The following is a 17623-nucleotide window of genomic DNA, read 5'->3' as shown; positions in this document are numbered from 1 at the left end:
TTCAAGAGGGGTAGTGACTAATTATTGAGAGCTTGGAGAAAGGTGATCTGGTTGGTGCGAGGACACAAATATACATCATAAAAGAGAATAATGAAAGGGATTGGGTTTCCTTAGTTTAGAAGGGAAAAAAGTTCACGGGGACTTGATAGTAGCTAATATTTTAAGGGATCTCATGAAAAGGGTGGAGTCCACATCTGGTTCAAGGCAGTTTGGCTTCAGTCCGTTATAATAACCTGAACAATCGAATACCCCGCATTGTCCAAGAATGGAACAAGGCACCTTATCGTTCAGTCAATCAATCAGCAAGCGTTTTGTAAGCGTCTCCTACGCGCCAAGCACTGTGCCTTGAGCCGAGTAGAAAATCCCAACCAGAGCCAGTCATCGCCTTCAAAGAGCTCACGATATGCTGTTACCTAATGTTTCTGAACCACTTTAATGCTTTACACGCATTAACTCGGAAGATTTTCAAAACCATCCTATGAGGGAGGTGTTATTACTTGAGATTTGAGAGATGAGGAAACTACAATTTAAAGAGATTCAGTGATTTGCTAAAGAACATAAAACTAGTAATGGTCTGAGGCAGGATTTTTAAATTTAACTTTTATTTTTATCTTGAACTTAGTGAAAACTGAATAGAATCGGCGCTTCCAAATATATTATAAAGGATTACACAGGAAGCTGCAGATCTCCATTTGGGGCAGCTTGTTTTTCTCTCTAATCATCTAATAAATACAACCTTCACCTTTCACAACTGTTCTGCTTGTCTGTGCTTCTTCCTAGTGTTCCTTGTGTCCTTTTCTCTGAATTTTTAAAATGATGCCCTCAATGAATCACTTTCTTTCTCTTTTCTCCTCCCCTTCTCCCCCTCCCATCTGTTCTCACCCTCCTAAGTCCTTCTTCCATGGGAAAAAAATAAAAATAAAATCCTCATAATAAGTGGGTATAACCAAGGCAAAACCAATCCCCACCTTGGTCATGTCTAACTCTTCATCCCGAATCCACCACTGTCAATAAGGGAATGCATGTATGCCATGCTTTGTCATCAGGTCTCTAGAACCAGAATTGGTCCTTGTAGGGATCAGATTCTCAAGTCCTTCAAAATTGTTTTTGTTTGTTGAGTTGCTATTATATAAATGGGACTCCTGGTTCAGATCATTTCATTCTGTTCATAGAGGTCTCTTTCAGTTTTTCTAAACCATCATTTTTCATCATTTATTATGATTCTATCATATTTCATTAATTCACACGCCAGTTCTTTGATTTTATATTATATATATTATCATATATGTGTATATATGTATATTTATCCAGTATATCTATATATCTATATTTATCCAGTAATATAAATACTGGATATGGAATACTGGATAAATCACAGCCTGAGTTTACTGAAAGGTGCCTAAGTTTCACTCATCCTAAGTTCCTCATCTGTATGATGGAGACAATAATAGTACCTACTTCACAGGGTTGTTGTGAGGATTAAATGAGATAATATATGTAAATTTGCTCTGCAAACCTTAAATGATACACGCAAATTAGTTGTTGTTGTTACAACTGTTTCCCTCCCCCTCTTTTGTTTCTATCTCCTTGAGATAGAGACCCAATATCATTGGGTCAAAAGGAATGTAGAGGTTTTTTTTTTTTTTTTTTTAACCTTTTAACAATATTTCTAATTGTGGTTTTTATTAAAGCTTTTTATTTTCAAAATATATACATGGATAATTTTCAACATTTATCCTTGTAAAACCTTGTGTTCCAACTTTTCCCTTCTTTCCACCCACTCCCTCCCCTAGATGGCAAGCAATCCAATATATGTTAAACATGGAATGCACAGTATTGTGACCTTTGGGGCATGGTTCCATATTACTTTTCAGAATGGTTGGACCAAGTCCTGAACTCTCTGAAACATTTTTTATTTCCCATTTTTGTTATCTTTGCCAATCTGATGAGTGAGCAGGAGTCATTAGAAAAGCTTTAATTTACATTTCTTTAATTATTAATGACTTGGAACATTTTTTCATATGTTACTTGATAGTTTGGATTTCTTCCTTTGAGAACTGTTTGTTTTTATCCTTTTACTATTTATCAATTCGGGAATAGCTGGGACACATTTGATTCTGGGCCTTTCTGACTACATGTACAATTCTATGACTGTTGCCTCTCCATTATATCTCAATGATCACCTTGAGGGAAAGCTACAAAATGGTAACCTGCATTTAGTGGAATCAAGCAATTGATCAACCAACATCGCCTAAGCTCTTGTAGAACAGGCAGTGTGCCAGACCCTGGGCAAACAAATATAAAATTAAGTTGTCCTTGCCCTCAAAGAGCTCATATTCTATCATTACCTAAAATTTATATTTTACATTTTACAAAGTACTTTACATATGGAATTTTATTTTAGTCTCACAACAATCTTGTGCAAACCATTTTATTGCCACCATTTAATAGCTGAAGAAATTAGGGGAAACCAAAGTTGAAGAAGAGCCTCGGTGTTCTTTTAGTAGCTTAGAACTACATTAAGACTTTGGGGATACCCCATCCTCTCAAATGGACTGTTGCATTCGGTGGAATCAATTGATCAATATTTTTTGATCACCCGCTATGCTCCAGGCACTGTGCTGGGCTTTAGAGACAAAAAAAGAAAAAAAAAACAATCCTTGCTCTTAAAAGACTTACAATTTGGCTGGGGAAATGAACATACATGTGTGTGTAATCTGTATGTATATATGTATACATATATGTGTGAACACATATATATCTATACATAGACAAAATAAAAGATGATTTTCAGGGTAAGACCCATGCATCTGGGAGCATCAGGAAAGCCCTCATAAAGAAGGTGCTTTTTGAGCTGACTTTGACAGGCCAGCTGACTTTCAAAGTTCCTTTTTCCTACAGAGATCTTTAAGAAGACTATTCCATTTGAGCTTTGGGGGACAATTCTGGAACAGTCAACAGAGTTTAGATCTTTAGAATTAACATTTGAGATAGGCAAACATTACTCATTGTACTCTAGAATGAGACTATGGACTGTTTCCAGAGGAAGTTTACATGATTAATACAGAGCATAAATGTCTCTTTCTTAAAGTTATTGATGAGATCACAAGGAAAATAGATGGCAAAACAATCTCCTTAACTACTTTCAGGTTCTCGGAGCTTGGTAAATACAACCATGAAAGTGTGTGTGTGTGTGTGTGTGTGTGTGTGTTGTGTGAGTGTGTGTGTGTGAGAGTGTGTGAGTGTGAGTGTGTGTGTGTGTGTGTGTGTGTGTGTGTGTGTGTGTGAGTGTGTGTTACATGGGGGGAAGTGGGGAATTAATTTAGAAAAGGTAAACTAATTCATTCATTCAAGCTTCACCAATTTAGAGTTTGTGATATTTCTAGTAAAACCTAAAAAAATTTACTTTTGTACTGATTTTGGAAAGTGTGTTAGTAAAACAAATTAGAAGAGAAAATAAAGCAAACTTAACCTATTTTCTATTCCTATGAGTAGTACATGCAATAAGGTGGAAGAAATCATTCCTTTAAAATTTTTAAAATTTATTTTTAATTCAATAAAACTAGCACTTCTATAAACACAGTATAATTTTAAAAGATGCTTACATGCAAAATTTCAAATGTATTATGTACAATTTGCTATTCCCTTCAAATGTATAATTAAGTTTTCATGTAAATTTCTTTTTTTTTCCTTTTTCTTCTCCCCCTACTATAGGGATGGCTATCATTACATGCAAATATGTGTGTGTGTGTGTGTGTGTATTTCTATTCATCAATTCTTTCTCTGGATGCAGATAGCATCTTCTTTTATTGGTCCTTTTGTAGTTATTTTAGGTATTTATAATCCTCAGAATGACTTACTCAAAGCTGTTCTTAAAGGAATATTATTGCTACTGTATACAATATTCTCTTGGTTCTGCTCGTTTCATTCTTCCACATTTCATGCAAGTCTGTCCATGCATCATTTCTTGTAGTACAGGAGTATTCCATCATGATCATGCACCACAACCAAACACTTATTGAGCGTTTATCATCCTGTATAAATTACCCTATAAGACTCTATGAGCTGTACAATAAATACAAGACATAATCCTGATCCTGAAGCAGTTATAGCCTAGAAGGGGATCTAAGATGTACATAATAACACGTGCACGCTTTTGAAAAGAAAAAGTATTACCCAACACTCTCAAATACCCATCCCCGATTTCCTGCCCCACCCTAATGATTTTGTGAATGCTACGAGTTTTAGCTATAAAATCGTTCAAGTTGGTCATGGTTTGCAAGTACTTATGGTAATTTATTCCATCTGTGACCTCTGTGATGCTTTTACTCCCAGAACAAGTTAATGAAGTTTTAAAAATGCCTGGTTGAAAATTTAGGAAAAATGTAAGTACCGGTGACTGCAGCCCAAGGACACTGAGCAAGATTATTAAATTAGCAACAGCAACAATTTCATTACTTTTTCTCCCTGTATTATTGAGGAGATAGGACTAGAGCATCTAAAAGCTGAGAGGGATTTGGGGACTAAATTAACAATTCATTTTTTCAGAGAAGGAAGCGGAGGCCTACTGAAGTTACTTCCTGAGATTAAATACTTGGATACTGGCAGAGTCAGGGTGAAAACTCGGGGCTCGCTGGCTCTTTCCATATGTCATCATTGTCCTGCTGTTCTAAAGCTTTGACTTTGATTGGATTTATTTTCCATGGAGCAGACAAGTTCCACTTATACAATCTGAGCCCTGAAATGGTTGTTACAACATGAAGTCCTCGAGGACCAGGGGCAAATGTGAAAAGAATATGAATGATATTAGTCTATATAAGCAATTTTTATATGAGAGAGAGAGCAAGGATGGTGTGAAGAAATATTTCAAGTATGAACTGAAGCACCGTTGGGGGAGATAGTTTGAGTTTTTGTTTGGCCTCCAAACCTGGGAAAGGCCCTCCACTGGGTACATGGAATCACGCTGAAAATTCCACCATTGGGATTGCAAGTTTTGAAGTATTACGACCTGTTTTTCTGGAAGTCAAGGGGATTATGGGATAATTAATTAGATCACTTATTTCCCTGGTGGTATAGAAGATTATATCCCTTTCTATATGGGCACAAAGAGTACTTTAATATTCTTTTCCCTTTTTTGTAATTTACATTGTCTCAGGTCTTAAATGTTTTGCTTTTGGGTTTGTATGTCTTTGGTATGTTTGGTATGAAACAGAGTAATGCACCAGATGGGGGCTTAAGTCATGAATTGAGTAGTTATTAGCCCCAGACAGATGCTCTGCTTCTGGGAGTATCTAAGGAAACAAGGAGAGTAATATTTCACTATTATAAAGCCAAGTTTAATCATGATGCTTAAGAAATTAATTATGATTAACCAGGGCACTTAAGGAACAGGGTATTTGGGGGTAATCATAATTTGAGGTTAATTGAGAATCAAGTCTAGCCAACTATTTTGCTACAAATATTTTGAAAATTGATGATTTGATTTTTCTGCTCTTTAATGGATTAGGATCCTGTAAGATCTTCCTCTGAACACCATTTATGGGTGTCTCCAGTTATAGATGTAGATTTCTGCACTCAAACCAGAATAAGCCCTAGTTCTGATCCCACGTGTCTAGAGTTCTAGATTTCAATTCTACCAATAGCCTCCTACTAACTCCCCTTGTCTCTAATCTTTCCTCTTCTAAATCCATTCTTTACATCAATGGTGTCCCACAAATCAAAATGGAGCCACTAATCCAAATAAAAAAATATCACTGGGGGCTGCTGGTTGCTTAGAAACCCCTAAGTGAACATTATCTGTGTTTTACTGCTTTGGGGTTCATTTTATTGGACATTCCCAGTTGTACTTTCTTTTCTTTCTTTCTTTCTTTTTTTTTTTTTTTTTTTTTTTTGCTAAGGCAATTGGAATTAAGTGACTTGCCCAGGGTCACACAGATAGAAAGTATTAAGGGTCTGAGGTTGGATTTGAACTCAGGTGCTCCTGATTTCAGGACCGGTGCTCTATCCACTGTAGCATCTTGATGCCCCTTTCATTTGGTTTTAATAGCACTGGGGAGGGTGCCCTGTCCTGTTTGACACTATTGTCAGAAGTCTTCCTGGGCCCTCCTTGATAATATCTTCCCAATCATGTCACCGTTGCCTACTCGATACATTTCAGATTCTTTAGCCTGTCATTCAGTTCCATCCATTTTAATTCCATGAGTAAAAATTAATAAATTCGACTGTATTCAAGATGCAGTTCTGGGAATTATAATACAAAAATAAAATAAACCTCAGTCTCTAAGGAGCTTCTGTTCTGCTGGGGGATGCAACAGATATACATTATAAATTATATGCAGATTAAGACAGTACTTCCAAGAGGGAGAATGCTAACAACTGGAGGGACCTCTTGTAGGAGGTGGACTTGAACTGGGCTCTGAAGGAAGCAAAGGTATAAATCAATCCAAATGGCTCACAAAGAGTTGGACTCTACTGAAAAACTACTGAAATGAAAAGAGATAATGTGACCCGGTGGATGGAGCTCCAGGCCCGGAGTCAGAAAGACTCCATCTTTCTTTTCTGGTTTAAATCTGATTTCAGACACTTACTAGCTGTTTGCCTCAGCCACCTGTCAAAATGAATTGGAGAAAGAAATGGCAAACCAGTTCAGGATCTCTGCCAAGAAAACCCCAAAGGGGTCACAGAGAATCAGACATGAGCAAAAATGACTGAACAACTAAAAAGATCAGAAAAGTAGGTGGAGGTTTGGAGAATGGAGAGCTTTGGAGATTCACACCTCAATTCTCCCATTCTTTTTCTTTTCTCCATTCCCACTGCTTCATTTCTCATCCCTTACTTTCCTCGCTCCAATTCAGTCTCTCGTCCTCTCTGACTTGGCCACCTAATTGGATTCTCGGCCTAAATTTTTTTTAATGTTTAACCCCTTTAGGGACACAGTGAATAATGCACTGGACACAGAGTCAGGAAAAACCTGAGTTCAAATCTGGTCTCAGACACTCGCTCGCTGTGTGACCCTGGCCAAGTCACTTAACCTCTCTTTGCCTCAATGTCCTCATCTGTAAAATAGAAATAATAACACAGCGTCACATAAGATCTCATTTGTAAAAAGTGCTTACTGTTAGCTGGTATACAGTAGGTACTTTCCCTGCCCATCTTCCATACAGTTGAAAAACTGGCCTTACATAGATCTGATCAAAAATATTCAGTAATTCTAGGTTAAAATATAAAATTCTTTAGCTTATATTTCCAGTCCTCTGGTCTGGCTCTTCCATTCCTTTTTAGCCATATTTCACCGTCCAATCTTATCTACTACAATTTCCCTACATGGATACTTGTTGTTGGTATTCAGTAATGTTAGTTAGACTTTTCCCTGTGAGATCACACTGTCCCTGGGATTTTCTTGGCAAAGATACTGGAGTGGCTTGCCATTTCCCACTCCAGTAGATTAATGTAAACAGAGTTTAAGTAACTTACTTATTTGTTTGTTTGTTTGTTTCTTTATCCACTCATTCATTCATTTATCATGTGACTTATTATTTAGGAAAACCTCATTTAAGTTTTCCTGCCTCTGCAGTCTTTTCCTTTCACTTGGAATGTTCTCCATTCATTTGCTATCTGATGAAATCCAAATGCCATTTCTTGATAAGGTTTTACCTGCCCTTTCTCCCCCCAATTTGGACTGGATCCTTTCTTTCTCTTAATCCTCCTAAGACTTAGCTTGTATTTCTTGTATTGCATTCTGATTTTATTTATTATTACATTTCTGAAATGCATTTAATAATTCTAATATGTATTCATTATATTCTGTTACTAATTATCTGCATTTTGTTTATTTTCCCCCAAATAGATTGCAAACTCCTTGAGAGTGAGAATTGATTTCCTATAGAAATCAATGCAGTGCCTTATATATTGTTAAATAAAAGTGTGCAGAAATTCACATAATGAAGGGTTGGGTTTTGTTTGTTTGTTTGTTTGTTTGTTTTCCCCCAAACAGAAGAAATCCCAAGTAGAAACTTGTTTGTTAAAAGCTTTGGATTTTGTTTGTTTTGGAGTTTTTCTTTTTTTCTCCTGGTAGTGGCAAGCACCCGAATAGTCCTAAAGAACAGTGCATTAAATTTAAAATATTAAAGTTAGCACTGCAGATCTGCCCCTTCCTTCACTATCGCCTTGGCCGACTCGCACTTTTTGGCACTGGATTTCCGTAGGCATAAAATGTGGTCACTTTATTTCCCTTTGCTGTGTTTTAGATCATGATATTGTGTATCATTAGGGAACTTGGCAGTCAAAAGTACAAGCTGTGTTTTACTAAATCCCAAGAAAATAGTGGACCACAGAAACAACCTTTGCTCATTGTCTCACTCTTCAATTTGTGCTCCTAACCTTTTTTCATCATTTATTTCAATTTCTACACTATATGTTAACTTAAAAGGGAAAAACAAATCTACTGAGGAAACAAAAAATTTAAAAGAAGAAGAAAAGAAAACAAAAAGAAGAAAAGGAGGAGAAGAAAGAAGAGGAGGAGGAGAAGAAAGAAGAGGAGGAGGAGAAGCATCATTTCCCCCTCATCCCCACTGTACAATATATTCTAACTGGTTGAACTTTTTGTTTTATCTTTTTTTCTTCAAGCAGATAGGACTACTGAAGAGGCAGAATTAGCAAATAATGAGCATCGTAGCCATATGCATAGAGAAGCAGTAGATCGTAAAAGGAAAGCCTCTCAAACTGAAAAACAGCCTTTCTCTGGACTGGACTGCGAGCTTGGGCAGACATGGAAGCCAGGAAGATGCACACTAAGAAGCAGGAGCAGAGAGGAGAAAGAGGGTTTTCTGATGAGTTTCTTTCCCATGGAAAGGCCTCTGAAGGGCCCTTCTAGCCTTAAATCTAGGACCGTAGAGGCCCAAAGTATGGCCCAGCCTCCCACGGATTGCAAAGGGCTGAGCTGGAACTCCCTGCAGACCCCTCCCTTTGGAGTCCTTGAACTCTCCATGGGCAGCACCATGGCTGCCTCCCACCTGGGGGGCACTAGTTGAGGGTCTCAGGCACTCCAGTTCGGACACGGGAAGCTATTTTGCAGAGCTGGTCCTGTAGAGCTCAGAGAATCTGCCTCACTTAACCCTTCTCTCCTTTCCTGCCTTCTGGGGGATTTGGTTTCTGGCCAGAGAAGTGGGGCTGTTCTGGAGCCCATGGCCCCTCGAACTTAGAGCACCAGGCGTGCGACCACAGAGCCAAGGGGGCCCAGCCGGGCCATGAGCCAGCGACCTGCTGCCTCTTGGGGATTCCACCTTAGCCAGGATGGAGTGCAAATCTCTTCCACACAGGAATGAGGGATGAGAAAAGCTGATGAGCTCATCGGGGGGGGGGCTCCCCTGACACCGCAGGAATGTGCCGGACCTGGCCTTTCCAGGGCTCCGGCCAGGTTTTCATTTCTAACACCCCCCAATCACAAGTGCTTCTGATGAGTCAGGGGGACCAGAGCTGCACCGAGGATAGTGACAGCCCCAGAGGCGCGTGGAGCTTCCTACGGGCCCTCTCCCCTCCGAAGGCCGGAATGGTCACGTAATGCCATACTGCGCACTTCCCAGCCCCACCCAGCCCCTGGGTAGTCCCAGGCGCCATGCAGCTCGCTGGATGTTTCTAGCAATCAGCCTGTGGAGAATGATGTCATGGGGCTGATGGGAAGGCCCCTCCACCTCAAATTAGGGTGGGGGCGACTCTGCTTGGACCAAGGCGTCTCAGAGGGAAAGCAGCGCAAAAATGGGGCTCAGAAACTCACTCTCTGCTGAACCTTTCACTGCCAGGTGCTCTCTAGAGCCAGTAAAAAACATGGATTGAAGAAAAAGGAGAAAAAGGAAAGGAGAAAATTTAAGGTGTTCTCTAAAGCTCCCTAACATGAGCTCCCAATCTGCCTCAGTGCCTTCCCAACAAGTCTTGCCCCCATTTATAGTCTCCTTCCCAAAGGACGACTAGAACCCAAGCTCAAAAAGTCCTGGGATTTGAATTGTTCCATAGCTAGAAGACAAAAAAATAATCGTAATTGCCTGTTGCAATGAAGCAGGTAGAAATACTGCTCATTAAGAGTTCTTCTCTCCTGAGTAGGCCCCTCGGAACCCTTTTCTGCAGATGGGGGGCTTAATTTGCTGGGGCGTTCACCACAAGACCACTTCCCTGCCCAAGTGGGTCTCCTGCCGGAGCTGGTAGATGGAGCTGTGAGAAGTCACAGACCTCTCCAGCTGACAGTAACCCTTGTTCACAGCCCAGCCTGGGAGCCCGACTGCCTGCCCGTGGAGAATGGGGTATGAGCTGCGTCTCCGCAGAGACTCCCCGGACAAGGAGAATAGCTCATCCCGTGCACCTGGATGTCCAGCTGGGCTCGGGCAGGACAGTGATAACTGGAGCAGTCTCAGAGCTACTTGTGTACTTTCTGGCCTAAAGGGACCTTTTCCTATAATGGGCCTAATGAGAAAAAAGCCAAGGAAATGCTTTTGTTCCTAACTTGTGCTAGAGAGGCTGATAAATCACCATCTGGATAGTCCCCCTGAAAATAGAGGGGGATTCCAGTTAATAGATACCAACATAGATTTTTTTTTACTTTTTTCATGGAGAAAATCCACACATATAATGTCCTTCTATTTCATTTCCAAAGTGTGAGGAAGAGTCAAATGTTTTACTTGCTTAGTATTCTTAGAATAGTCTCTGAAATTAGCTGACCGGTGCCATGGCAACAAAAGTGAGGCAAATTTCAGAATGATCCCCAAAATCCTTAAAAGAAAAGATGCTGCTGTTGATGGATGGAAGAAAGGGAAATGGGGAGTCAGGAAGCAGGAGGATAGGGAGAGCAAGAGGGGGAGAGAGACCGTGTAGAAAGTAAACAAACCCATTAGCAGAGCCACACGTAGTCTGGCTAGTTCAGGTTGGGCTTTCGAGAACTGTTTGGAAAGGAGGTAATCATTCTTCCTAAATCCAAAGTTATTTCCCAAAGATCCTTTCAAAAGCCACAGGAACCAAAAACACCAAACTGCTGAAACTTTTCAGCAGCTAATTCATCATTTGCTCCCACACTCTCTAACAATAATAAGACTTTTTTTTCAAAAAGTATCTCATCTCTCTGGGAGCAGCTGCCTTCTCTTCCTCCACAAAACTTGCTCCTGATGAGGGGCAAACCTCAAGAACAAAAAAGCATCCACCACCGGCTCTTTCCACTCACTCTCCTACCCCTCCACACGCCCGGGGGAAACGCCAGCTTACCTTCCCTTAAGGAGCCGGCACATCAGATGGCCCACGAGAACATGAAAGTCCCCCGCAGCGGTTGTCCCATGAATCTGGTCAGCGCCACAACTGGATGCCAGAAAGAGCTGTTTGTTTTTCCAGAGCCCCTTGGAAATGTCACCGAAAAGCTGTGGAGGAGAAAAGGCAGCACTTGTCAGAGCCCCAGGAAAGCGTTTGAAGCTAGGAGCTCATGCTCTTGTGGAACTACGTTGTGCAACTGTCTTTCCCCAGTTGAAGCAGCCTCCCACTCCTTCTCTCTCTCAGGCACTTGCCAACTCCGATAATTTAAAGCAACTGCAATCCTGCCCATAAAACTCACATTTCAAAGAGCCCTAGTTAGGAAGGAAGGAGCAGGAGTGAAGTTGTCCTTGCACACCCAGACTGAGGCAGTCATGATCCAGGGTCCCAGGGAGGCAAAGCTTTGTAACCCCCTACTGGACCCATTTCCCTGCTGGCCACGTGACTTCAAGATGCCTTTTAAAGACAAAGGGCACTGCCCCATTATGGGGTAAAGGGAAGAAACTGAAACATCTTTACAGGTGGGAACAACAAGGTCCGGACAGACTGTGTCCTTGTGGCAGGCTCATCGAATCATTTTTAATGAGATGATGCTTTCTTTTCTGGTGGGGATCAGAAGGCTGAATCTCAAAGGACAAGTTCAAGGTCATGGCTGTCTGAATATGCCTCCTGTTGTGATTGCAGCTCAGTCCAGTCAAGGGCCTGGCCCTTATTATGGGAAGCCCCTGTCTCTTGACTGCAATGAAAAGTCCCTCTTTGTGTTTGGACTGCCCTCAGTCTCAGGGCTTAGGTCCAAAATAAGAGACCTCGCCAGAAAATGGACGTAAGCTGTCCATTATTATAATACTCAATTGGTATTTGCTCATCTGCACAACAGTTTTAGTCTTCGCTCCATCTTCCCAAAAGGAGAAGCTTCTTGAGAACAGGCATTGTTTTGCATTTACGGCCTAGAACTCCAGTAACTCCAGTGTCTAGAAAAGGAGGTACTTAATCGAGGACTTTTGAATTCTATAAGAAAATTCCAAAGGGCGATGATTCGATACAGTTAATTTCAGTTGAACATGTAAAAAGAAGCACCTATGTGCCACATGTTGTGGAGAGGGTTTGCCCAGGGAAAGCATGAGAATCAAAGAGGATCACAAAAAGCTTCCTATACTTTAAGCCCTTAATTTAACAGATGAGGAAACTGAGGCCCAGGGAAACCAAATGCATAGTATCAGAAGAGAATTTGAATCTAGATCTTTCTCCCTCAGTCACAGAACTTCTACATTGTCTCCTCTGTAGAAGATAATAAGTTTCTTGGGAGCGGGAACTGTTTAGCTTTTATTTTTGTATCTTTAATATTTAATACAGCACTTCATACACAGTAGAAGCAATCTTCTTGTCTATTTTTGGGTGTTATTGCCTCTTTAGATGGTCTGATAAAACCTTTGAGATCCTTCTCAGAAGAATATTTTTAAAGGCATAAAACAAAATACATAGGATGACAAAGGAAGTTTTGTATGTGTATACATATACACACATTCCCATCTTATATATGTATATGTGGATGTGGATATGGATAGATACATATATATGTATCTATTCATACATTTATATACATACACGCATGTATATATGTATCTATTCATACATTTACTTACATACACGCATGTGGGCCATCTCCAGTTGTCCCGATCAATATCTGGCCACTGGCCCCAAATGGCTCTGAGGGGAAAGTGAGGCAGCTGACCTCGCCCAGCCCTCTCTCACTTCAATCCAATTTGTTCGCATGCCATGGAATCACCTCCCCATGTCATGGTCCTCTTTGACAACAAAGGACAAAGAATAGCAACATATCCATACACACAGATATCCTGAAATCTATAGACTCTTTATACAATCCCAGGTTAAGATCTCCTATTTTAAAATATCAAATATGGAATTAAATATTTATTTAAAATACCAAATGCACCAATTTTGCAGTATAAAATAATGCTATATTCCCTCTTTAGTTTCTATATTTCCCTAATCTCATTTTCTCTCAGTTGTTTTAAATATCCACGAGAATGTTTAGACCGTTGTTTGTTGACTTCTGTTAATATATTTCTAGCTTAAAATATTTTAAGACTAAGTTGTATAACTGTTTTAGGTCAGTATTACTAAAGTCAATTCGCTGAAAAATCAATTCATCTAACAATAATTTCCATTTATGTTGTGCATTATAGTTACAAAGATCTTTGCATCCATTATTTATGGCAATATTCATAGGAGTAAGCAGAGTAAATATGATGATTCCTATTTTAAGGATGAGTATCTTCCACTAAAATGCTTTCTGAACCTCAAATCCTCATAAAAATGTAAGCTCTGATTATATTTTTTATTATCAATAAGTCATGTAGTTATTAAATATTTTCTATGTGCCAAGCACAGTACTAGGGAAACGACAGCAAAATAAGCCGTGCCTTCCAGGAGTTGACATTTTAATGGAGGAGATAACAGGCATATGTTAAAATCTAACCAAAAGCCATAGAAAGCAGATGCAGGGTAACATGGGAGAGGAAGACTCTGGCAGTTGGGGGATGGGGGAGGGATCAGGAAAGTCTTCCTATAGGAAGTGATATTTACACTGAGTTTTAGAGGAAACCAAAGATTCCAAGATGTCAGGAAGGAGAAAACTGTGGGCATAAAAGATACAGAGATGGGAAATGGGATGCTATATATGAGGGGAAATATATGAGGGGACCATCATGAGTCTTATTCAGGAACTGGAGAGAGTGACATCATATTATCCTCTGGAGATGACTTTGTATTTACTTATATGTGGAAATGTGATTTGTAGGTTCATAAATCTAGAATAAGATGAGATCCTCAAAGATCCACTAGTCAATAAACATTTATTAAGCACCTACTGTGTGCCATAAACTTTGCTAAGTGATGGGGATACAAAGAAAGGCAAAAGATGATCCCTGCTTCCCAGGATTTCATGGTCTACTATTAGATGGACACAACTTGCAAAGCAACATGTCCAAACAAGCTATGTGCCTGATAAATCGGAAAGGGTTTGCCCAGGGAAAGCATGAGAGTTAAGGAGGATCACAAAAAGCTTCCTATACTTCAAGTCCCGCATTTAACAGATGGGGAAACTGAGGCCCAGAGAAATCAAATGCATAGTATGAGAAGAGAATTTGAATCTAGATCTTCTGATTCAACATCCCACAGTGCTTTCTCCCTCAGTCACAGAACTTCTACATTGTCTCCTCCGTAGAAAATAATAAGTTTCTTGGGAGCAGGAACTGTTTCACTTTTATTTTTGTATCTTTAATATTTAATACAGCACTCCATACATAGCAGAGGCTTAAAGTTTGCCGAATGACATTTTAATTCAATACAACAATCAGTGAATCAGCACCAAAAGCAAAACAAAATAGTCTTTGCCCTCAATCAATCAGCATTGCCCAGTGGCAAAGCTGAAATGCAAACTAAAGTCTTATGATTCCAAATGGATTTCTTTCAGTAAAAAGGATCCAGTCCCCACCACTTCTGGGTCTTTTTGTTGTTCTAGGGACTTTACTTTAAAAAAAATCTTTAAAATGATAGTATTAAAATAACTTCTATCTCTAATGGACTCGCTTGGGGACAGTAGAAAAAGGACTCAAATTGAAACGACAGGACACCTAAATTTTAATCGTGGCTTCCCCATTTATCCTCTTTCGGCGAGGTACTCACACTTTCTGGGTCTCAGGTTTCTCATCTGTAAAATGCAGGTATTGAACCAGATGGCTACGTCTAACTCTATCTAAGATTCATTTAACGTGATACAGGCCGATGATATATCCTTGAATCATTTCTCAGGCATTGTTTCATAAGTTTAAAAGTGGGAGGTCATCTAGTCTAAGCCCTCCTGTAGCCCATGTTTTTACAGATGAGGAAACTGAGTCTTGGAGTTATTACCAATGGTAGATCCAGGATTTTAATGTAGGCTTGTCTGGCTCTAATTCAACCATCCTATGACTAAAGATGACTTGTTTCTGAAAAATTTCACAAGAACCATTCCTAAGGACATGTTTGACCAGAAAAGAAAATGCTTGTGAAAATGAGTAACAGAAATAACTCAGTAGTTACAATAACTTATGGTATTCATGAGATAATAAAAGAAAAAGAGGTCTAGGGGCAGCTGGTGGTGCAGTGGTTAGAGCACCAGCCTTGAAGTCAAGATGACCTGAGTTCAAATCTGAGCTCAGACACTTAACACTTCCTAGCTGTGTGACCCTGGGCAAGTCACTTAACCCCAATTGCTTCAGCAAAAAACCAAAATCAAACAAACAAACGAATGAATGAATGAATAACAAAGAAAGAAAAAGAGATCTATCACAAATTGGATAGACTTTCTGTGTGGATTTGATCAGATTTTATGAACAAATTGCACAAAAGAGTTTTAAAAAGGCTTTGGGTTGGAACAATGAAAGAAACATCTAACTTAAAAACACAAACAATTCATAAAATAAATCACATTGGTCTACTTTGGAACGTATCAGTTTCCAGGATCCAAAAGGGTTTCCCAACCGGTGGCAAATAACCAATGTGTGTTTCTAGCTAGCTAGCAATTACCCTTGAGCATGGAGAATAATAATGTGGCTACAACTATGTCACAGCTGCTCTGCGGCGGTATCTCAAGGAGAGGTATTGTTGTTCAAGAAAATTAACTTACAGATGATAGTGAAACCCATAGCAGCCCTCCAAACTCAAAACAATCACCTGTCTATTGGATTTCCTTCAATAGGGCTACTGGACTAGAGGGGGCTAAAATCTCCGTAAATCCCACTCTTACACCCAGAGAAACCTTTGTAAGCCTTCAGTCAGCAAACTTGTTAATTATGTACTAGACACTAGGCACTAAACATTGGGAACACCAAGCAAGTCCTAGGCTTGTGTGGCCCGGGTCCCATCTTGGGGGTAGCCAAAGGTATTATTGCTCTTTGGAACAGATTTGGTCATATCATATTATATTATATTATATTATATTATATTATATTATATTATATTATATTATTAATATAATAGTACTTTAGTAGCCCATCTATTAGACACAGGACTGTCTGAATTCTACCCTACAGAAAATGCAGGATAGGGGAGGACCTGAAGGATTTTAGAAATGAGGCAGAAAATATATAGAAGTGTCAAATTGGGCCATGAACCATGAAAATAGCTTTCTTTCCACTTTAATGAATCCCTCTTTTTTTTTTTTTTTCTTTTTTTGAGGCTGGGGTTAAGTGACTTGCCCAGGGTCCCACAGGTAGGAAGTGTTAAGTGTCTGAGGCCAGATTTGAACTTGGGCCTCCTGGATTCAAGGCTGGTGCTCTATCCACTGCGCCCCCTAGCTGCCCCCTGAATCCCTCTTTCTAGAGATCCTAAAATACTCCAAGCTGCTGTTATAGCCTCACATGTGAGCCATTGAAATATCTTGCTGACCAGTCTCCCTGGCTCAAGACTTTCCCTACTCTGATCCTCCTCCACTCAACTGTCAAATAGACCTTGCTAAAAATGCAAGTGCAATCATCATCATCACCATCATCATCATCACTATCATCTTCATCACCATTATCATTACACACACACACACACACACACACACACACACACACACACACACACACTCACTCCATCCAATCAACTCCAGTACTTCCTGTTGCTTCCAGGACCAAACAGCAAGCCTCCATAACCTGGCTTCTGCCTGACTTTCTAGTCTAATTACATTTTAGCCCCAGCTCTTCCAGCAATTGGTGACTCTGGTCCCTCTAAATAGGAGGCACTCTTCTGGTTCCAGGTGTGGCTGTGTCCCTTGGCAAGAACTCTTTCCCTCTTTATCCCTCCCTCCTAGCTTCCCGGCCTCTTTCCTTCAGGTCTCAGCTAAAGCCCCATCTTCTTCCCCAGCCCTCCTCGATCGGAATGCTTTCCCTATCGGGTTATTGCCAGTTTATTCCATATTTCCCCACATTGCCTCCATCATCGGACGGCTATTTGCCTTGGTGCCCCCAGTGTTTACAAAAGTGCTGAGCACATAGTAGGTGTTTAATAAGAATTAATTGACTGACTGGCTGAAGGCTCACACAAGTTTCTCTGAGGGAAAAAGTGGGATTTACTGGAATTTTGGCCCCGTTTAGGAAGCCAATATTCGTTTTCTTTCTAAAGGGAGACCAAGATATGGGTGGCTGTTTTGCATTTGAAGGACAGCTTATGTTCCTGTGGAAAGTGGGACTCATTGAAAAAATGCGGCTTCCCTACCAGCAATCTCAAGTTCACTCCTCTCCGAAGAGCTAATCCAATTCCAATTGATCAGTGATGGACAGAATCAGCTACG

The 17623-nt window shown here is 40.1% G+C and overlaps 1 protein-coding gene across 1 annotated transcript in view; it reads right to left on the bottom strand.

The window, feature by feature from the left end:
- C1QTNF7 (C1q and TNF related 7) overlaps positions 1–11671 on the bottom strand; it is a 127997-nt gene extending 116326 nt beyond the window's left edge. Inside the window, exons 1-2 of the mRNA XM_074272728.1 lie at positions 11585–11671; positions 11245–11393 (exon numbers count right to left, since the gene is read on the bottom strand). The gene's annotated coding sequence lies outside the window, so the exon portion shown is untranslated. The remainder of the gene's footprint in view (positions 1–11244; positions 11394–11584) is intronic.
- Between the last annotated feature and the right edge of the window lie 5952 nt (positions 11672–17623).

Source organism: Sminthopsis crassicaudata, chromosome 6, assembly GCF_048593235.1.
Source record: "Sminthopsis crassicaudata isolate SCR6 chromosome 6, ASM4859323v1, whole genome shotgun sequence".
Taxonomy (NCBI): domain Eukaryota; kingdom Metazoa; phylum Chordata; class Mammalia; order Dasyuromorphia; family Dasyuridae; genus Sminthopsis; species Sminthopsis crassicaudata.
This window is presented reverse-complemented; position numbering and strand designations above follow the sequence as displayed.